The following is a 24,638-nucleotide window of genomic DNA, read 5'->3' on the forward strand; positions in this document are numbered from 1 at the left end:
AGATTCCGGTGGAAAGTTTGATTTACTTCCCTCTCCTAGTGTATCCTCACCCACCCCCTGCAGACTGTGAGCCCTCGCTGGCAGGGTCCTCCCTCCTTATGTACCTGTATGCCTTGTTATCTGCTCATGTTTAATGTATTTGTCTATATTTGCCCCGTATTCACATGTAAAGCGCCATGGAATAAATGGCGCTATAAAAATGTATAATAATAATAATTTACTGTGTTCAATTTTTGGGTTCTAATTGGGTGCAATAGTTGACAATACTTGGGAAGTATTTTGTGATAAAAAAAAACTGCATTCCCTCAGTAGACGACAAGATCAGGTAGGCATACGAACTAGATACAGATGTTGCCCCTGATTAGCTCCCAGTGTGGCAAGGCACCATTGCTAACCATTGATCCATCATGGTACCCATAGTTTTAGCACTTGTAGTAGCTGGAATTCCTATGTAATGCATATGTTATACAAATATAACCTAAAGTGCAAGATTCCCTAGACTGAGGTCACAAGTTGTGGCCATTGTGCTTTATTTTGCTGCCAAACTGCCCTGCAAAAAAAGGCACCAAATCCAAATACTGTAGTGTTAATCTAGCCTTTAGGAAAAATGACAATGTGTTATTGGTGGGGCTGATGATCAGGGACCCACAACTAATCATAATAATTTCAATGGGCATCAGGTGTCCTAATAGTAAAGCTCCTTCAGCTTTTGGGAGAACCATGGATCTACGGTGACATAGATGCCTGTTGGGTCTTATTCACACGTCAGTGATTTTCTCATGCAAGAAAATTGGTCCAAATCTCATTAGTGATTTTGTATCAGAGCGTTAAGTTTGGTCCAAGTTTCGTCAGTTTTTCTCAGATGAGAAACCAAAAAAAAGTTTCTCAATCATTTCCTATCTAGCATTCTGTGAAGAACAGATGGCATCTGAGTGCTGTCTGATTTTTTTCACGGACCCATAAATTTGCATTGCGGATTTTGATCCGTCACTCGGATCAAAACCGGAATTGTCTCTGCGATTTTGCGCGCAACATTCGTTCCATGAAAAATCACGTTGATGTGAACGACCCCATTCACTGTTACAGTTTGAGTGCTGGATAGCGTCGCTTCTTAAAAAAATTAAAATAAATGTGTTATGTGACTCTTTACTTTGTCTAACGTGAAATCATATTAAGAAAACATAAAATAAAATGCTAAATCTGACGGGAAGCTAACACTATTTTTTTTACAGCTCTTAGTTGGAAATATTCGCACAGCAAAAATGAGGAGGTGGTAATGGCTGATTAAATTTCCTCGCAAATAACAGAAGTGCTCCACGATGTGTTTTTTGAAAGTGGAATTTTCTGAAGTATATCATTATTTGCAGAGAATTGCATTAAGTGGTTGAAACGGAAAAGAAATGTATATATTTCCTATCCATAATTGGAAAGTAAATGCATTAAGACAGTGATTATATATTTTTTCGGCAGGAACATAAAGTGTGTCATTTTCAGGGGCGGGTTGCACTTGTCATTTATTACATACTTTCTTAGGTTGAAAAAAAGACCTAGGTCCATCAAGTTCAACCTTTCTCCACCAATTGTACATTTTTTTTACTAATTTAGCTATAACCCGCAATGTTATGTGTATTGAGGAAGTCGTTCAGCCCTTTTTAAAAAGCTATTATAGTGTCGGCCATTACTACCTCTTGTGTTCGGGCATTCCACAGTATGACTGCTCTAACTGTAAAGAATCCTTTCCTATTTAGCTGCCAGAATCGCCTTTCTTCCACCCGTAACAAGTGCCCGGTGGTCCTTAGTATGGCCTTTGGAAGGAACAAGTCATGTGCCAGTGTATTGTACTGACCACACATGTATTTATACATATAAATGAGTTCCCCTCTCAGGCTTCTTTTTTCTAAGCTCAACATGCACACATTTTCCAACCTCCCATCATATGAGAGGCCTTCCATCCCTTGTAATAATCTAGTTGCCGCCTTTGATCTGACTCTAACTTCTAACTCTAACTAGATGCTGCCTCACAAGTGATTTATAAGGCACTAACAATATCTGGGGATCGTGGGATTTTATCTCTCCTTTTATACACCCTAAAATCTTATTTGCTTTTGCAGCTGCTGCCTGACATTGAGTACTGCTGCTCAGCTTACTTATAGCCAGAATACCCAAGTCCTTCTCCTGTTCTGTAGTCCCGAGTATGCTCCCATTTAGGATGTTTCGCAGAGTACACCCACAAAACTTAATACTGTCCCTTACTCAAGCTGCATCCTGTCCCTATGGTAGTCAGAGCAGAATGACGGCGTCACCCATGATCCTGTGATTATACAGACCGTGTCACATGGTGTGCTGGCCAATCACAGCCATGCCCATACTCTGCATGGTTGCAATGGCTGCAGAAGTGCTCACAACCAAAAAGCTGCAGCCTTTCAACAAGCTTTATTTAGCATCTGAACTCAGAAAACTAAAACGGACTTCCGTGAGAAGTTTGTGTTTGGAATTCAGCCCTGGACACTAGGTGTCCAGTGCGAATTCTGAAATTTACAGTTCGGGTTTGCTCATACCTGTTCACAATGTCTTTTTGTCTTGATTTGTGGCTGGAGAATCCAACGGTGTATAATAGTAGCTGCAAAGTGATTAAAAAAAAACTCATCCATGCAATGCGTGAAAAATTCCATGTGGAAATTGACATGTGGTGCGGATTTTTAAATCTGGAGCATGTTAATTATTTCTTTCGATTTTCAATGTGTACTTTAATATTTGCACTGCATCGGGGGAAAACCACAACAAATTGCATCATTCTTAATCCATTGTGTGGCTGTAAGAATTATGTAGTTCATGACACTGTTGGGTGTTATCATTCAGAGGGTTGCAAAGGCACTGGTGGACGTATTGGTGCACTTGCAATCCTTGGCTCCTCTTCGCTTCTCCCCATCGGTGCTCCTCCCTTGTTTCAGATTGACCGTCAAGATCATAGGTGATATAATGCAGAAAAGCATCTGTCTCAGCTGGCAATCAAGGAGCAGACAGGGCAATGCTGGTGGGGAGAGTCAATGAAGAGCCATATGCTGCAAGGGCACTGATATGTCCATCTGTCCATTTTCAGACCTAATTTGCATATCAATAATAGCCAAATTTCTGTGCAACTGCAAAGTGGATGGTGTTATAAAAGACATCTTCCATAATGTTTTACATTGCCCAATCCCTTAGTATCTCTGCTTGCATAACAGTAGAATTATTCATAGGTTCTGTTATGACTAGTGTTGAGCATTCCGATACTGCAAGTATCGGGTATCGGCCGATATTTGCGGTATCGGAATTCCGATACCGAGTTCCGATATTTTTGCGATATCAGGAATCGGTATTGGGAAGAAGAATCATGTGTAAAATAAAGAATAAAAATAAAAAATATTGATATACTCACCCTCAGACGCGCCCTGGTTGTAACCGCTGCAACCGCCATGCTTCCCTTCCTAAGAATGAGCGCGTGAAGGACCTGCGATGACGTCGCGGCTTGTGATTGGTCGCGTGAGCGGTCACATGAGCGGTCACGCGACCAATCACAAGCCGGGACGTCATCAAAGGTCCTTCACGCGCTCATTCTTAGGAAGGGAAGCATGGCGGTTGCAGCGGTTACAACCAGGGCGTGTCCGAGGGTGAGTATATCAATATTTTTTATTTTTATTCTTTATTTTACACATGAATATGGATCCCAGGGCCTGAAGGAGAGTTTCCTCTCCTTCAGACCCTGGGAACCATTACAGGATACATTCCGATATTTGTGTCCCATTAACTTGTATTGGTATCGGATATGGGTATCGGCGATATCCGATATTTTTCGGATATCGGCCGATACAATCCGATACTGATACTTTCAAATATCGGAAGGTATCGCTCAACACTAGTTATGACTGAACCCCAACACTCGCACTGGGATGAACAAACCAGGAGAGATGTTAAAACTGCACACCACAGGTTTCTATACAAAGTAAATCCCTAGCTTGACTCTGATTTGTCCCTGCCTGACTGCAGAGGTTGGCACCATAAAATTACTCAATGGCACTCCCACTCAACGTCAGCTGACCCTCAACTAAAAATAGAGTGTAACCCAAGACAACATCAGGATGTAGTGCACACAGACAGAGGGTGAGACACAGGGCTTGGAATGTGTTCACACAGTCATATGTGGTGCCCCAGGGTCCTGGTCATCACAGTAGCATTGCTTTCCTCACGGGGAGAGTGGTGTTACGTTTGGAAGCAATGAAAGATAACTCTCACCAGGTAATCACAAAGCACACAACATGTTCACAATCCAGGCCACAAGGGGGAGCTTCTGATCCTATTTACTACGTGACCCCCTATATATTGTGGTTTGGAGGGAAAGAGAGATTAGATTGTCAGAGAGACAGAAGAGAGCAGATGGACCTAGAGGGTCAGAACGTCTGAAGGGGCCGTGTGGTCTGAAGTACTACAGTTCCATGGAAAGAGACATACAGAAAGCCGAATATTGTTCAGTGTGCATGCAGGAGAGTGAAGCACAGGAGAGTGATATCAGGGGAGACCAGCTGAGAGCAGGCTGCCTCCCTCTGAAGCGCAGTTATCCGGTAGCCTAAACACCGAGGTTGTAGGAACTCTAAGACTTACAGCAGAGACCGGCAGGACAGCTGAACTGCAAGTTACCTGTCCGCCTTAACACCCAGGAGGCACGGTGACACCCTTAGAGCCCGGGGCGTGCTAGAGTCCCTATAAACAGGCTCAAGTCACCAGTCATACGGGTTATATCCTATCCAATATGGGGGACAGAGAGAGAACATCTGTGAGGACCTTATGTGAAGCCATAGGCAGTAAGGAACTACAACACCACAGCGCTATAGGAAGGCTTTTACCTCCATCTGGAAAAGCGGGACTCTGGATTCGCTTCCAAACTGGCCAGACCCTGCCTGCCCTGTGATCTTGTACCCTGGACTGTGACTGCCTGAAGTTTTCAGTAAACCAGGTAAAGAGACTGCAAATCGGTGTCATTGTTCCTTACTGCGCCATTCACAATCTTCCATCTACACACCGGGAGCCCTGGAGACACACTTCACCTGTGGGAAGTTATACCATCTAGCTGCGATAACATCCCCACTGACCGAATACCACAGGTGGCGTCACGAACATAAACTTTATTCCCTTTAAAGACCTTTCCCTTTTACATGTGCGCCAAGGGCCATGGACCGGGTCACCACCGTGACATCCCCCTGTGAAACACCGTATCCAAGTACTGATTACCCCACGGCCCAGGCGGGACGACTCACAAAAGGACGGAAGGAAAAGTAAGGAACCCAAAAACACTTCTGTATATTGGAAACCACCAAACCATAAGGGTAACAAGATTAGAAAAGTGCTGGGAAGGGGAACACGCAAACAAAGTGCAGGAGAAAAAATGTGAAAACCTCAGCAAGATGATTCTTAACTAGGGAGCTGGGACTCCAAACATCCATCTAACTTGGAATATAGCCATCAAAGACTGCCTGTGTCGGGAGAGTATCAATAGCCTCTACCAAGATATGATAGGACAAACCAAATTAGGAAGTGAAAACATCTACACAGACGTAAAACAGCAACGCAAAAGAAAAACATGAGCATTATCTGCAGATGGCTAGAGACAACAAAGGCTGTGGTTCAACAGCGAGGGAAACCAATCACACAGCCAGATTTCACCGGATCGAGCCCTGGATTCCAGTCATGACAGATTTCTTTTAAAGTCTGTTGTTATTAGCCGTTCCCATTCTGATGGCGTGGTATATTGTTAAGAAGTAATCTAGCCTTTAGCAAAATGATTTTCCATAACTGACACAGATACTCAGTATTTTTATATATTCAATATATACTGTAACTGTGTAATTGATTCACTGTGTGGTGGCATTATATATTTACAGTACGGCAGTTATATGTGTTGTTTGCCATCATTTCAATTCTCACTGAATGCGGCAAAATAGCAAGAATTCTGCCCATATGTGTCAGTGTCCCTGAACATGTCAATATGTTGGAATGTTATTGCCACTGATGACGGAGGAATGTAACACTCCAGCACTGAACTCTGAATATTTTGGGATTGTAGCAATGTCACTACCCAGTGCACTTATCATTCAGGACCACTACAAGCTCATTAAAGACAATCATGGCAATTAGTGCTCATCACTTCTGGAACTAAGGCAAGAGAGAATACAGAGCAGCAGGGAGCTGAAGCATCCATCATTTTTCCTTAGATAGTTGTAGACGTAATTGCCATCAATAATCCCATGACCTATTTACACGACATGTGGCATTCTGTTACTTTCCTTACTTATTTGTAGTTCTTTACACATTGTAATAATGCAGAAATCTGCCTCTGGATAACGGCCAAGGACAATCCAGGAGAGAACACACACATTAGAAGTTTTAAGAGAGTGCTCGGAGGCAATGTTTCACTGTCTGGATACTTTCTCCATTCTCCTTTCAGCTTGGCAGCTCCATGTGACCATCTGTGTGTTTAACGTATTGTCTGTGAGATGCCTCCTGCAGCGGTTGGCATTTCAGAGTAATGGTGTGGAGGGATATAGGCTTGAATAGGAAGGGGGCTTGTATTCAGTGCATGGTTTGATTTTTCCATCACTCTCATTCTGAAGTTCAGTCTGTGACCTGCTATTAATTGCACAGTGTGTGGCTTTTTGTGTCAGAATTTTACAATAGATTTTTTTAGGTCTATTATTTGCTGTCATAATTGTCCTGCTATTTTTTTTTCATTCAAGTTGCTTCGAACATAGTCAACATATGCTCTAAAAGCATTTTAAAATGGTTCTATTGAAAATGGTTTTCAATTTCCTCCATTAAAGAGTTTCCTATACTTGGGATATGAGTATTTGATGGTCAGAAGCAGAGTAATGTGCAACATAATTATTAACTGGGAACTATTAATACTATTGAGAACGTAACACATGGCGCCTTGTCTCTCGGTGATCAGCGTTACAGTGAAATTACCATATTTTCCGGCATATAAGATGACTTTTTAACCCCTGAAAATCTTCTCAAGAGTCAGAGGTCGTCTTATACGCCGGGTGTCGTCTTATACAGAGTGTGCTGAGCTTTGCGGCCGCAGCATATGGTGCGGAGAGTGGTTCCGGTATACGAGGTGCCTCACCGGGAAGGTGTAAGTGAATGAAGCCCGCCCTTGTATTCTATTACCTCCTTCTCTTTCACCTGTCTGGCCTGCCCTTTTCTGCCTCTCAAGTTTCCGGAGGATGGAATTGAAGCCGCTCCTTCTTTCACCCGTCTGGCCCGCCCTTCTCTGCCTTTCAAATCTCGCGGGGATGGAAGTGAAGCGGCGCATGCATAACACCATCTATAAAAAAGATGAAGTTGAAAAGCGGATGACTTCAACAAATGGATAAGGATCCTAAGCGCATGTCAAAAACCATAGTAGACTACCTCTGCCTTTGGCTGCAACACTACCCCAAAGCCTAATTGCTCCACCCCCATGCTTAATAGTTGGCAAGATGTTCTTTTCTTGGAATTCTGTGTCCTTTTTTCTCCACACACCTCCACCTTTGATCTTGGGGGCCAAAGACTTCAATTTTAACCTCATCGGTCCACAGAACTTGTTTCCAAAACATATCAGCCTTGCCACCCATGGTATCGATAACATCCTTCTCCAGTGCCACATTTTGAAGGTGTTGATTCTTCTTATGTCTTGTTTCTTTCTCATCCAGGTTTTGCATTCATATATTACCACAGAAAAGACCAAACTATGTATGAGCTGTGTCTTTGTTGCTAGTGAAATGTTCCTCAATTTCAAGACCTCGACTGGTGACTTCATTTTTCATTTGCCCAAAGCTATTCTCCTATTGACTTTGATTGTCGTCAGTGCATCTTTAGTTATTATCTGTCCGAGTAGGTTGAAGACCTTTACAACTTCCAGTTTGTCATCATCTCAAATGTATACTGATTGTACCTGGCAGTAGTCAGTATCTTTGTCTTGTTTGTCTTGAGTAGGAGTTCCATATTTGAGTTTTCCATCTTGACACTCCACAATAAGTCCTCCATTCCATCAGTGTTGAATTGTCTGCATATTTAAGAATGTTTATGATTCGTCCAGCAATTTTCATTTGGGATATTTATTACTATATCAAGGCACAGAAGTGGGCTTTCATTATTATAATATATGAAAGCACAGAATAATAATGCATGGAGGCACAAATAGGGCAGCTTCACTGGGGTATCCACGCAACAAGCTGGTGGACAGGCAGGCAAAAAATTTCCCTGGGGCTCATAGGACCCTAGTTATGTCACTGAAAATAAACAAAACTCCTGCATACTCCTAGGTACATTGTCCAAACAAGTCAGTAGAAACTGTTATATTACACTGTATACATCAATGAAAAGGGTGTGAAGAAAGGAGAATGTTCTGCTTCCATGTAGTCAGAGGTGGAAGTAATTGTAAAATAGAGGATCAGGGAAAAAAAAGCTGAAATTACTGACCTAACCTCACTCTGACGTGAAGAACATGCTGACAACTCAGGATATAGAGTTTAAAGCAGTCATTCACATCTGCTCTTATGTGTTTCACCCCATCTGGCCTTGGCTTGAAACACCTTGCGTAGCTAAACCTTACAGTGTACATGGGGATAAAAAAACAGGTTAAAGAACAGGAAATAAAGAGTAGTTGTAAGTAGTACTGTATATTCTCTAAATGGAATAAACTCTGCAGTGGGGACCGCAAGGATCTGTACTGGGGCCGCCAGTGGTTTCAACAAGGATCATTACTGGGAGCAGTGGGGACTGTAAGGATCTGTACTGAGAGAAGTAGGGTACCACAAGGATCGGTACGGGGAGCAGTGAGGACTGTACAGATCAGTATTAGGAGAAGTGGGGTACCACAAGGATCTGTTTTAGGCCCAGTTCTTTTTAATCTTGTTATTAATGACTTTGTGAATGGGATTGAGAGTAAAGATTCAGTCTTTGTTCTCACAAAACTTTGAAGGATAATAAAAACTGAGCTAGACTGCATGGGCAAACACATGGCAGATGAAATTCTGCTGTTGTCTTCGGTCTGGGGAGACCGATTTTGAACTTTGGTATTTTTGGGGGTGTTCAAGATGCGGTTCCGAAACTTGTGGTTGATTGACTTAAATGAGGATGGGTCAGTCGGCCACGGGTTTCAGAGCCGCATCTTGAATATTTTAAAGAATATTGAAGTTCAAGGTCAGTCATTTTTGACCGAAGACAACGACAGGGTTAATGCTGATAGGAAATTTGGCATTAATATCTGCTGCCTAGGACCTCCAGAGGTGAAGATATTGTGAAAGTTGGGGATCCCATAATTTTCTAAAGATCTAGCGACATCCCATGACCAGCCCTGTTATAAGTCACCAAAGGGGAGGTGTGTGAGAGTGACCTTTGTTAAAAGAAAACAAATGCCAAACTATAATCATTGTCAATCGTAGAAGACACAGTGCACTATGGTTCTGTCCATTTCCCCAAAAATGAGTACTTCCCATCACTACAATCTGCATAATTTTTGTGAGACAGGTTTAGTACATTTTTTTCGCTTATCCTTTTTATTTGATGTGACTGTATATTCTGTATTGTTTTGTTCATTTCATAACATCTTTGCATATTTTTTTGAACACTGCCTAATTTTTGGATTAAATTTATGAAATTTAGTAGCTTTGTTCCTCTTGATCTATAATCTACACCCCTGAAGCAATACGCTACCTGTAATGGGTGTCCAATCGGCCTGTATAAACGATTGGTGATGGCAGTTAGCTCCTTTTGCTATTGTTGAGTTTGGCAGTGACCGTATCGGAGTTTACATACTCATGGTTAGTGGTTGGGTGAAGCCATTTATTGTCAAATTACTGTGTTTTCTCTTTTTTAAATCATAATGACAACCTAAATCATCCAAATGACCCAGATCAAAAGTTCACATATCTCATTTCTTAATACCGTGTATTGTCCCCTCTAACATCAATGACAGCTTGAAGTCTTTTGTGGTAGTTGTGGATGAGGTTCTTTATTTTCTCAGATGAAAAAGCTTCCCACTGTTCTTGGCAAAAAGCCTCCAGTGCCTGTAAATTCCTGGGCTGTCTAGCATGAACTGCGCACTTGAGATCTCCCCAGAGTGGTTCAATGATATTGAGGTCAGCAGACAGAGATGGCCACTCCAGAACCTTCCTTTGTTCTGCTGTAGCCAATGACAGGTCGACCTGGCTTTGTCTTTTGGGTCGCTGTCATGTTGGAACGTCCAAGTACTTCCCATGTGCAGCTTTCGGGCTGATGAGTTCAAATTTGCCTCCAGCATTTGCTGATAACGTGCTGCATTCATCTTTCCTTCAACTTTGACCAAGTTTCCTGAGGCTTTGTACTTCACACATCCCTAAAACATCAATGATCCACCTCTGTGCTTTACAGCAGGAATAATGTTCCTTTCATCATAGGCCTTGTTGACCTCTCTCCAAATAAAATTATCATAAATTTAGTTTTACAGAATCCATGGATATATTAATGATCGGGGAACATATTTACATCTGGGTGTGCATGTGTAACACTGTGTTGCCCAGTGTGTAATTGGCGAGTGGTGGCAGTGTTGAGTGTGGTGTGGATGTGTGAGCTGGCTATGGGGTGCGTTTAGCTCATTGTCAGCCTACTGTGATAGGTGTGTGGGCTGTTGGAAGCGGGGGCCACTGTACAGTAACATCTGAGACACATATGTCTTAATTACAAGGTGTTCGAGACATTATGAATCTTATCAATTCTAATAAACAGTGTTACCAAGACTTAGATGTCTGTTTTGAGAACATCTATCATTGTATGTAATGTTAGTTTATAAATTAACACACAATTCAACATTGAATTTGCAAAGCCAAGAAAGAAAAGTTGTTAAATTATAGAAATTACAGGATGGATAGACATGTTAATGATACGCAAATGATAATTTTAAAAATATCTCGATTTATTCAGTATCTAATATGAGCTACCTACCCCAGTTCAAAGGTAGGTGCGTGAAAATGTGATTATTTGGAGATCTTTGCGACACCTGCAACTTCCTCAATTTGCAAAACCTTAAAGCTTCTCCTTAATGGTGTTGCAATTTTAATATTGAGAAGTGTATAATCTCAAGTGGGTGAACTGAATGTTTTCTAATCCCTGTTTCGTTTCTCTTTGTGGCCAAATTTTAATAGGATATGAAAGAATCTAAGGGTGTCACAACTCCACCTGAACCTGCTCCTGTGATGTCTGCCTCAATCACGAGGCGCCACCCTATTTATTCCAAGGGCGGCACTAGTGATCGAGACGTTGAAACCAGAAGCTCCATTATGCCATTTAGATTTGGGTGGATGGGACCTGCAGTGTCATCTGACAATATGGGTGTGTGTACAGTAGTTATCAACTCCTTGCTGCAGCCAATTAGAGAGAACCATACCCTACTTAAGTTTCCAGCTCCTCTGGTTCAGTCCTGTTAGTTCGACTTCAGTATAGTGTATTTGTTTCCTGTCTATGACCTTGGCTTGTTTCATTGACTAATTCTTGCGACTTCCTATTTTATGTATAAGTATATAAGGGGACAATACAAATATCTCGCTGAGGATCTGTTTATACCAAGGAAGGTGACGGGCACAAGGGGGCATTCTTTGCGTCTGGAGGAGAGAAGGTTTTTCCACCAACATAGAAGAGGATTCTTTACTGTTAGGGCAGTGAGAATCTGGAATTGCTTGCCTGAGGAGGTGGTGATGGCGAACTCAGTCGAGGGGTTCAAGAGAGGCCTGGATGTCTTCCTGGAGCAGAACAATATTGTATCATACAATTAGGTTCTGTAGAAGGACGTAGATCTGGGGATTTATTATGATGGAATATAGGCTGAACTGGATGGACAAATGTCTTTTTTCGGCCTTACTAACTATGTTACTATGTTACTATGTATTTTGCACTTCTACAGCTCTCTTGGTTCTGACCTGCCAACCTGACCACTCCTGGCAGCCTGCACTACCATACAGCAGCTTATCCATGATTCCAGACCAGGGGCTCCTTTTTATGTCGACATCCCTGGACAGGAGTAAAGAATGAAGGCCAGGGCATCCACTGAGATCTGGTAAGTGGAATGAATTACGTTGAGCCTGTTTGTGGTAGCCATTTTAGAACTTCCAGGCAACCACTGACAGAGCCACATTACAAAGGACTCTCTTGTGATTGAGTCTAGGTGGTGGTGCTTAACAGTGAATTTTTTAATCAATGATGTACCTGATTCTTCGCAGTAAATCAGAAATCAATTGACAGGTCAATCGTCTGAGGAGCAAGGTGAGAAATCATATGTTTAATAGTATTAGAAAGAAATGTAGCCCTCAATGAATGTTTATGAATTTGAAATAGACACATGAGAAGTTAATTTAGCAAAAACATAAAACAAAATTATTTTATTGAACTCGTGTATGTCAAATATGACAGAGTCACACACTAAGGTCGGGGTCACACTAGCGTAGAATACGGGCAAGTGCAATGTGAGAAAATATTGCATAGCACTCGGACCAGTGTTAATCTATGGGGCAGCTCACCTCACCGTAATTCTTCCTAGGCGTATTTGTTGCAGCAGGGTTATACGTGTATATCATCCGAGACTCGCCAATGCAAAAACTCAGACGCCACATGGACCATCCGTGTAGCTTGCGACAAATACACACACATTTTCCAGGTGACAGGAAATTGCATCCGCCAAGAACAGGAAGCTTAGCATGCAAATTTCCTGGCAACCTATAAAAAAAACAGGAACACGCTTCCACGGATAACAGCAACATGGCTAGACATATTAATGTGGAAATGCTGATTGTTCTGGTGCAGGAGAGGCCAGAAATATGGGACCAACATGATGCCCATTATGAGGACCGCAATCAAAAGGATGCAGCTTGGAGACACATATGCTGCCAGATGTTCCCCAATTATGATGAAAGTATACGTGAGGTCCAGCATGAAATTGGCAAGTTAAGTAAAAATTTCACAATAGTAATTAAGTAAAAAGGCCCCACCAAAATAAGATAACATTATCCTACGTGATGTTCTTTGGATTATCCGGCCTGTTTGTCCCTTTACACTTGGCGAGTTGAATGCAACTTTACACTGTAACCTATCTTTATACATGCTAACACGGTGATCATCTTTTGAATTATTTATTGTGTTACTTTGCAGTGTCTGATGTCACAAGACAGTGGAGCAGCTGCCGTGATCAGTACCGCCGTGAGTGTTAGCAGTGGGCCAAGAGTGGAGCTGCAGCCACTAAAAAGCGCAAATATATATATTATGACCGATTGAATTTCCTTGCTCCCATTCTGGATCTATGTTTGTAAGTGTATGCTTGACAGAAAATTTGATCTATGGGCTTAAGGTAAATAAATGAATTTGTATTTTGATTTTTATTTGTCACAAATAACAGAACTGACTCCAACATTGCTGAACGAGAAACAGCATCTGATTCCGAGGTCAACTTGGAAATGGTTGGCGAAGTTGAAGATGTGGCTGGACCTTCTTCTGTACCATCAGGAACAAACCAACCACCACCACCACCACCTTCTGCAGGACAGGAGACCAATCGGGATGAAGATGAATGTGGTCATAGTAGCAGTCCTACGCTGCCCCTGGATACATCACCACAGGCTGCGGCCATCCCACGTTGGGGGCGGCGCAGGAGGGAGCTTCCCACCACCGGTATCAGGCGCCAAGTAGACCTTGGTGTTTTGGACTATCACGCACTATTAACAATGATGGTGAGGAGGCATATGGTCGGAGTCTTGCACGGTATATGCACATAATTCCCCGTGAGGTGAGATTGTGTGCCAGAGGTGCCCTACAAATTGTGATTGATTCATGCACCGAACCTAATAATCCAAGTCTTGTGTTCAACTTCCTTGAAAGATGGCAGATGTCTACTAACAACAACCTACACATGCCTGGAAGCCAGAATGTGCAGATAATAGCACTCCCAGAACCACCTCCACCACGGATCCTATCACCACAGCCACATCAAACCCCATACCAACACAGCCCACAACATGCACAATTCTCAAATACAGCTGTACCTGCCCAATATGGCAACTTGCACATACCCACTGTAGGAGAGTGGGCACAACATGGGTATGTTCGACATGGCCATTCTGGGGGGAAGGTTCCCAAACGACAAACACTTATCCACATGAGTATGGATATCATTACCTAAGTGGCCAGTACCATGTACGACAACAGGGCCCTCTCTTGGTCCAGAATCCAGCCTCATCCACCTCTCAGGGGCACAATAAGGTCGGACCTCAAAATACGCAAAGCACTCATGCTGGCCTCCCGCCATCACCTCCACCTTCATACCAGAATTTGTAAAAAACTGTCTCTTAATGGCTAAAGTTTTTTATTTCAAGTTTCATGCTGCCCTGTACTATTAACCTAAGTTGCCATGGGTTTAGAATGTGTTTTTTGGGGGCCAAAACCAATGAAACTAAATTAATCTGTTATTTCAATGTGTGCTTTATGTTTTTAACAATATATAGCTGATGTGTATGATTTCCCTTTTTTTAATTTTTGGATAAAAAACAAAATGACATCACACAGCTTATTCACAAACAGATGTTTAATTTAAAAAAATAGATATATATCATGACATAGACAGGGCATTGCCTTGCCATGGAGTATATCCCTCTGGTGAAACAAAATAATTAGTAAACATGTCCCACACTTTAAGGCCAGAGGGCTGACGATGTGGATTATGAACATGTGTTGTAGCCATGCCATTATTTCCATCGACTCCATCAGCATCATTTGATGGACAGTCATGGATCCTTGTGAAGTTGTGAAGGATGACACAGGCTTTAATTACACTATTTACATTTGCTTCACTTAGTTGGACGGCTGACATCAGGACCCGCCATTTTGCACAGAGTATTCCAAAAGCACATGCCACCAATCGTCATGCGCGTGATAGCCAATAATTAAATATTCTGCGCGGATGATCCAGAACTCTACATGCATATGACCTCATGACATTGCGGGTCAATTGAAAGGCCTCATCAGCAACCATGACATAAGGAACCGCTTCCAAACTTGACCCTAGTAGGAGACGTCGGGTGGGATGTCCAAATCATTAATTTGCAGCCGACGACCCATTATGGAAGAAGTGAAGACTCTGGAGTATCCAGTTCTTCCATAGGCTCCAATATCAACAATTATAAAACTGTATGCACTGTCAACCATTGCCAACAACACTACAGAAAAAATTGTTTGTAATTGTAATTTCGTCAAAGTCACGGGCTATCCGCAGCTAGTCTTCTTCTTTGGGCTCAGGCAAGACAGAATTATGAAGGCGCGACCATATTTCTGCACAAGTAGAATGGACAATGCCTGAGATGGTGGATCTCCCAATCAAAAACTCCAGCATTGGAGAGACCAGTCGATAGAAATCTAAAATTAATAAGAAACACCAAAATTTAGAATTTTTCAACTCCACGAATAATCTTAACTGTGTAGGATATCATAAAAAAATAGGCTACATAGCAAACTAAGCCCTGGCTCATCAAGAGACAACAGTATGCAATGCTAAGGAACATATCATTATCCCAAACATCAGGGAGTGAAAATGTCAATATGTGATGAAGCAATTTATGTTAAGATAAGGGTAAGATACAGGAAATATTTAGACAAAAAGGAAGGGCAAAGTGGGTTTCAAAAAGCAAAATACATTTAATATCAATCAAATATAGTAGGAACACATATCGTAATGTAAGTAAAAGCCTCTCCACTGCCAAAATACATTTGCGCATCTTGGTGTCCTTGAAGGTTATGCCAGGGTGCACAGCCCCCAGAAGACTGGGTAAGGCTCTCCAAAGCATTGAGACGAGACCCAATGGAAAAGAACCCACTCAGTTGTGTTGAAGGTTAGTCTGTCACACATGTTTTACACAAAGCAGCAAAACCAATACACCAGCAGGGACTCAATGTGAAAGTTTGGAGAAGGGAACTTGGTGTGGAGCCAATATATAGGCTCCTTGATTAGGTTTTTATTCATTTCAGGTCATTGAGCCATTTAATTTAATGGGGAAAGTCAGTGAGAAATGTAAAATCATACGCATGACATACGGATGCCATATGGAGAACACTCGTGTGATCCCAGCCTAAATTTCAGTAACACTTTGACTATTCTCCTTTTCAGCTATTCTGATGTACAGTGGCTTGCAAATGTATTCACCCCTTGGCTTTTTACCTATTTTGTTGCATTACAACCTTTGTTTTAATGTTTGTAATCTGATTTGTGTATCATGCATCAGCACTAAATAGTCTAAGTTGGTGAACTGAAGCGATAAATATATGGGTATAAATTAACTTTATGGGATCAAATAACTACACTAATTTATTTACACAAAAATTGTAAGGCTCGTTTTCAGTTTGGTAAAAAAAAACATGTGGAAGACTCCCCAAGTGTATGGAGCTAGGTGCTGTGGTCAGATGAGACCAAAATTGGATATTTGTGGCCACTAAGGTAAATGCTATGTCTGCTGCTAAACCAACACAGCTTATCACCCTAAGAACACCATTCCCACAGTGAAACATGGTGGTGGCAGCATTGTGCTGTGCAGATGTTTTCGGCAGCAGAGACAGGGTAAATGGCCTGAGTTGAGGGGAAGAAGGATGGTGCGGAATACAGGAATATTCTTCAGCAAAACCTGTTTCTGTCTGTCAGTGATTTGAGACTAGGATGGAGGTTCACTTTCCAACAAGACAATGACCCAAAGCATACTGCTAAAGCAATACTCAAGTGATGAAAGGGAAACATATAAATGTTTTGAAGTAGCCTAGTCTGGACCTTAATCCAATTGAGAATCTGGGGTCAGACTTGAAGATTGCTGTTCACCAGAGGAAATCATCTAATGTGAAGGAGCTGGAGCAGTTTTGCCTTGAGGAATCAGCAAAAATACCAGTGGCAAGATGTGGAAAGCTCATTGAGACTTATCCAAAGCGACTTGCAGCTGTAATTGGCACAAAAGGAGGCTCCATAAAGTACTGACTTTATGGGAGGTGAATAATTATGCACACCGACGTTTTAAGTTATTCAGTCTCATTTGTTGATTGCTTCACAATAAAATGAAAACGAAATGTTCATAGTTGTAGTCTTGGTCTTTACATGAACTAATATAAACCCTCAAACAAAACAGTGAAACTCCAGGTTGTGGGGTAGCAAAACATGAAAAATGCCAAAGGGAGAGAATACTTTTGCAGGCCACTGTAGACTTGCTAAGCATCATTTTCCTGTTGCATGAGCCACTTTTGGCCTAGTTGTAGATTTTTGTCAAATTGTCTGATATTTGACTCTAGAATACTTTGGTATACAGAGGAATTCATGGTTGACTCAATGATTGCAAGATGACCAGGTCCTGTGGCTGCAAAACATGCTCAAATTATCTCCTCTCCGCCAACATCCTTGACAGTTGGTATAAGGTGTTTATGATGAAATTCTGCATTTGGTTTTCGATAAATGTTGCGCACAGCATTATGGACAAACATCTACTAGCATGAATGTGAACATTTAAAGGGAATCTGAAAGCTGGATCAATACCTATAATCTAATTATATGGGTGCATCTGTCTTTTAAGGCTGAGTACAGGCAATCCCATTGTGTGGGGAAAGTTTACAGTATATAGTAATGCGAATCTTTTCAAACTTATTTTGCTTCATATCCAAAGGACCTTGACTGGTAGAAAAAGACTTCTTCTATGGGTGGACCTGTCCTGTCCCAACTGCTGATAGCATGACCGCTGAGGCATGACTGTGATGTCTGATCCAGCCTTATTCTTTCCTCCCAGGACATTCATCCCGCGGCTACTTGAGAACGCCTGGACTTTGGAATGTGCAAGGGACCTCTACTTACGTGCCAGAGACTTGAGGTCACACTGCGCATGCCCAAAGGTACGCCGTTGACAACCAGCCAACTTTGTGAGAACAGTTTGGGGAAGGCCCTATTGTGTTCCCCATGACTGCGCCCCAGTGCCCATAGCAAGGTAGATAAAGCCATGGTTCGATGAGTTTGGTGTGGAAGAACATGACCAGTCGCACAGAGCCCTGATCTCAACCCCATCTTACACCTGGGTTGAGCTAGAATGGAGATTGTGAGAACTGCCTCTCCTTCAACATTAGTGTCTGACCTCAAAAATGTCTTATGGATGAATGGGTGAAAATTATCACAGATCCCTCTAAAATGTTATAGAAAGTCTTCCCAGAAGAGTGGAACCTGTTGTAGCTGGAAAGAGACCAACCCAATATGAATGCCTCTATATTTAGAAAATGATTGCCCTAAAATCTTCCGTAGCTGTAATGTACAGTGCGTCCCAATACCTTTGTCTGTAGGGTGAATATATATATATACAGTATGTAATTTTTAGTCACAGCTTTTATTGATTCTGTCATATTTTATGCCTTTTTTTGTTCTCTTATTTCTATAAATGGATAAAGAAGATGTAGATGTAAATAATGAAGTATGTTTTGTTTTTCCCTATTATCCAGCCAGAAGCATAATCAATAATATTGATAACAGCTTCATTTCCACCAGCAGTAAGTCAATAGTTGTTTCGTTATGTTAACGTAAAAATCCATGGCGATTTTATTTTCTTTATTGTATAATCAATAGTTTTCTCATTCTGTTAATCATAAAATGTATACCGATCAAATGTTGATGTTTGGTCTCTCAGATTGTTTGGCCTTTATGTGATTTGGGAGTTACAAAAAATATAAGATCATATTATGTCTATTTCTATAACTACATTAGTCATTAATTATGTCTTGTATTTGTATCTTATCTCTGCTTTCCTTGTATGAAGCCAATACCCTATGGGTATGGGTCAATGAAAATGCCATTGGAAAATTTTTTAAAATTGGAATAAACCAATCAATCATATTTAGGGTTTGTGCGCATGATCATTTAAATCAGAGGAATGCTAGCCATTGTTTTGATGGATAGCACTCATACCCATGTTATTCTATGGCGCTGTGTATTTGTCTGATTTTTTCCTCAGAGCATGCACGATTTGCCTCTGGCACTTGGATGGCATTTGCCCATTCAAGTCTATGGGTCACTGAAAAAAATCAGACCGCACTTGGGTGACATAATGTAGAAGGTGAAGGAACTCTTTTTTTCTCTCCACCTCAGAGAAAAAAAATCGGATCCTGCTCTGATCACATTCTAACCCAACTCTGAATGTCGTGTGACCCTCGTCTAATAGGTACAACAATTCTTCCGATTGTGACCGATTTTAGTTTTTATGGTAAAAGGTGTACACTTTACTGTTCGGGTTCGGACATCTCTATCCTTCATACATGATAATTGTGTAATGTGAATAGGTTGAGCGACTGTGTCCAAAAATGCTCGGTTATCGTGTATGAAATTGTTTAAGCGAGTGAAAAAAAATCTTGTTTTAAAATTTTTTTGTTATAAATGTAGATTGTTCTCACATTCAATAATTAGACCGGCAAAAAGAAGGAGGGTAAATTCAAGTCTTAAATCAGAATGGCTTTCAGTAACTGGTTGATCGTATTCCAAGGCAATCGTTTAGTAGCAGTTGGAGCATTGAAACGAAGGCATATTCGCATCATTTTCTTCATTCTAATTATTATTAATGCTACTGGTCATATAGAACCGTGAAACTGATTATTGAACATTTTATCACTAATTCGATAAAATTTTCTTTGCACGGCATCAATGGATTGTGCACAAAGTTATGATTTTGGCAATCAGGTAGGCGGTTGGGTAAAAGTCACACAATGCACTTTGACAAAAGCAGGAAAAATATAAATAGGTTGCCCTTGACCTGTGTCATCATGACAATACACAAGGGTTTTCTGTTGTCATGTGGCTGCACTAGACCAGCCATGTGTGAAAAGGGAATTACAAGGTGAGAAACCGAAGGGAAATGCATTGTATACACTCTCGTGGAACACTAACTCGATTAACCTGGTTGGAGAGATATTAAGCTTGAAATCTTAGATTCGTAAAGAAATAAACAGCAAACAATGCATATTATTTATAGCGCAATATACCAGTGACAATACCCCTTTCCAGCCATTGTTACCTTAAGGTGCCTGCCACGTCAAAAAATACTATTAACCTGCAGATATGGGATTTATCTGCAGGTTACTAGCATTCTTAAGCTGCACTAAAAGCCCAGCTACCGGGAGGAAGTTAACATAATTAAAAAAAAAAAAAGCTTTTGACTCTATCTCGAATCATAGCAAGTTGGTGGAGGAATGATCTGTAGGAAGATCAATCTTGTGCGAGCCTACAGAGGTCCACCAGGGTCTTCTCCACCATTATCTTGATAGTATCAAGCCATCATGTTTCTGATCTTCCTCTTCAGCTCGTTCCTTCTATTCTTCCGACCATGATGTGCCCTTACCAATGATTGCTCTTTTCCTGTGGTGTGTCCAAAGTAGGCAAGTCGTAGCTTTTTGATCCGTGCTTTGAGTGACATGTCTGGCTTGATTTGTTCCAATATTAATTTGTTTGTTCTTCTTGCCATCCATGGTATTGACAGCATCCTTCTCCATCACAACATTTAGAATTAGTCGATTCTCCATCTGTCTTGTTTCTTTATGGTCCAGGTTTCATATCCATATATTACCACAGAAAAGACCAAACTATGTATAAGCCGTGACTTCATCGCTAGTAAAATGTTCTTCTATTTGGACGCCTTGTCCACTGACTTCATTGTTGATTTCTCCATAGCTATTCTCCTATTGACTTCCCATGTCATTGCTGCATCTTGAGAGATTATTGATCTGAGTAGGTTGAATTCCTTTCCAACTTCCAGTTTGTCACCGTCCACCTCAAATTTGTCCCAGTCATACCTGGCAGTAGTCAATATCTTTGTCTTCTTTGTATTGAGTAGCAGTCTCATGTTCGAGTTTTCCATCTTGACACACCGTAATAAATTCATACAGCGGCTTTAATTATTACCTGGCACCGAGTGACAGTCAGCTCTGCATACAGTACAGAGCTGGCTGTCAGTCAGTGCCGAGGTGCAGTTACAGCCGCCGCTCACTGTATACTGAGTGGTGACTGAAGCTGTTCTAGTTGCACCGCTATGTCTGAAATCAGAAGGCTGCCGGGAGGAATAAAGTTAATTTTTTTCAGAGAGGTTCTGAATGTGTTAGGTGCACAGCTTTAGAATGGTGCAGTGGGGAAAAAAAGTATTTTGTCAGCCACCAATTGTGCTAGTTCTCCCACTTAAAAAGATGAGAGAGGCCTGTAATTGACATCATAGGTAGACCACAACTATGAGAGTCGAAATTGAGAAAACAAATCAAGAAAGTGGGAGAACTTGCACAATTGGAGGCTGACAAAATACTTTTTTTCCCCACTGCACTGCCTCTCCGTTATTAACCCGGCTTAATGTCACCTTACAATACCAAGGTGACATTAACCCCTTATTACCCCATATCCCACCGCTACATGGGAGTGGGAAGAGAGGGGCTAAGTGCTGAAATTTATGTGCATTTATGGGGCGGCTGTGGGCTGGTATTTGTAGCCGGGGGGCCAATATCCATGGCCCCTCTCTAGGCTATGAATATCAGCCCGCAGCTGTCTGCGTAGCTTTTCTGGCTATAAATTATAGGGGGACCCTACTTCATTTTTTGTGGGGGTCCCCCTATTTTAATAGCCAGTAAAGGCTATGCAGACAGCTGTGGGCTGATATTCATAGCTTGGGAGGGGCCTTGGTTATTACCCCCTTCCCAGGCTACAAATATTGGCCCGCGGCCGTCGGCTTTCCCCCTCTGGCGCAGAAAATTGCGCAGGAGCCCACGCCATTTTTTTACCATTTTTTTTTAATTAAATGTTCATTCACAAACATCGGCCTTGCTATTATATAGATGGTGGCCCGATTCTAACGCATCGGGTATTCTAGAATATGTATGTACTTTATTTATGAAGTGGTGTTTAAATCCCGCTGCAATATCGCTGATTCGTCGCGGCCGGCCGGGCGGGGTGGTTTAAATCCCGCACCAATTTGCGGCCTGACTGCACCTGTCGCTGATTAGTCGCGCCAGCCGCCCGCGACCAATCAGCGATGCGGGATTTCCGTTACAGACAAACAGACCCTTAGACGATTATATATATACTAGATGATGGCTCGATTCTAACTCATTGGGTATTCTAGAATATGGTTGTATGTATGTACGTCGCGCTGTGAGTGGGGTTAAATTCCACGCCAATATCGCTGATTGGTCGCGGCCGGCCGCATAGTATATAGCACAGCCACGTAGTATATAACACAGCCACGTAGTATATAGCACAGCGATGTAGCATATAACACAGCCCACGTAGTATATAACACAGCCCACGCAGTAGATAGCACAGCCACATAGTATATAGCAGCCACATAGTATATAGCACAGCCACGTAGTATATAGCACAGCGATGTAGTATATAACACAGCCCACGTAGTATATAGCACAGCCAACACAGTAGATATAGCAGCCACGTAGTATATTGCCCAGACACGTAGTATATAGCACAGACACGTAGTATATTGCACAGCCACGTAGTATATTGCTGAGCCACGTAGTGTATAGCACAGAAATGTAGTATATAACACTGTCCATGCAGTATATAACACAGGCCACGTAGTATAGAGCACAACGATGTATATTGCCCAGCCACTTAATATATACCACAGCCACATAGTATATAGCACAGCCCACATAGTATATAGCACAGAGATGTAGTATATAACACAGCCCACGCAGTTTCTAACACAGCCCACGTAATATATAGCAATGTGGATACCATATACCTGATAAACAGCGAGGTCCTCTCTTTCTCCTCTCATGCAGAGTGTAAGCTCTTATGGTCAGCGGGGTCCTCTCTTTCTCCTGTAGAGTGTAAGCTCTTATGGTCAGAGGGGTTCACTCTCTTCTGTAGAGTGTAAGCTCTCATGGTCAGCTGGGTCCTCTCTTTCTTCTGTAGAGTGTAAGCTCTTATGGTCAGCGGGGTCCTCTCTTTCTCCTGTAGAGTGTAAGCTCTTATGGTCAGAGGGGTTCACTCTCTCTCTCCTGTAGAGTGTAAGCTCTTATGGTCAGCAGGATTCCCTCTCCTGTAGAGTGTATGCTCTTATGGTCAGCGAGGTCCTCTCTCTCTCCTGTAGAGTGTAAGCTCTTATGGTCAGCAGGATCCCCTCTCTCTCCTGTCGAGTGTATGCTCTTATGGTCAGCAGGGTCCTCTCTCCTGTAGAGTGTAAGCTTTTATGGTCAGTGGGGTCCTCTCTCTCTCCTGTAGAGTGTAAGCGCTTATGGACAGCGGGGTCCTCTCTTTCTCCTGTAGAGTGTAAGCTCTTATGATCAGTGGGGTCCACTCTCTCTTTCTCCAGTAGTGTTTATGCTCTTATGGTCAGAGGTATTCTCTCTCTCTCTTTCTCCTCTCCCACATGTGTATTTTCCAAGCCATTACAAGCTTTCCAGTTTTGAGATTTGCGTAAACGTATTCATCGTGAGTCAAATTTTGGGGGAAAATTTAGCAAAGCTGCATTTCAAAACATTCACTCATCACTAGTTGCTGCCATAAATTTCTGAATTAGTTAATTTTTTCCATCAAAAAATTTAAATATAAAAATGTCTAACCATCTAATATGTGTGTTGCTGTCATCAATTTCTAAAAGACTTCATTTTATTCAAATGAGATGGAAAAATGTTCATGTTCACTTCTGATGTGTGTTCTATGTCGAATAAAAAATGGCAATACAAGATTTCCAAATCACTGCATTCTTGTTTTCTTCATATTTTACAGTCTTCCAGATAAGCGAGGGGTTTTACAATGAACACAGTGTAACTGTGTGCACCTTGATATTGTTTTCATGCTTTCTGGTCTAATTTGATTTTCTGGATCAGGGCCAGGAATAAATTGTTAATTTACAGAAATGCTGCATCTCAGTAATTTAGAACCAGTGAAAATGATAAAGCAGATGCATTTAAAGTACGGTAAATGTGTAATCAGAAAATGACCTATTGTTTAAAGAAATTTTTCTTGTTAAATGTATTTATATAAAAAAAAAATTGGGTTGTTTTTTGCTTTTTTCCATAGTGCTGCCTATGTTTCAAAGGGAACTGTGATGATAAGTTTTGTAAAGGAAAGCTCACAGCAGTAAGTTGCTTCTGACACAGATTAATATTTCACTGCAGGTCTCTTGAAAGTGGGAAATTCATGACTGCTTATGCTACATTTATAAAACTCAAGCAGAGGGAGGTCTGCAGTATACATCATATAAGAGACGCTGAGAGTGGTGTATACAGTGACATGTAAAAATTCGGCCACCCCTGGTTAAAATTCCTGTTATTCTGAACAGTTAAGCAAGTTGAAGAAGACATGATCTCTAAATGAACAAATTAAACAATGGTAGTCCTAAATTAATGAAGGCACTTCATTCAAGAAACCATGTAGAGAATATGGTAGGAAAATGAAGCAATCCAAGAAGTAAAAGAAAATTTTTATTGCAGGATTGCTAGAGAGGCAAATCAGAACCCCCGCTTGACTGCAAAAGACCTTCAGAAAGATTTAGCAGACTCTGTAATTGTGATACATTGTTCTGCTGTTCAGAGACACCTGCACAAATATGGCC

This window comes from Ranitomeya imitator, chromosome 5 (genome assembly GCF_032444005.1).
Source record: "Ranitomeya imitator isolate aRanImi1 chromosome 5, aRanImi1.pri, whole genome shotgun sequence".
Lineage (NCBI taxonomy): Eukaryota > Metazoa > Chordata > Amphibia > Anura > Dendrobatidae > Ranitomeya > Ranitomeya imitator.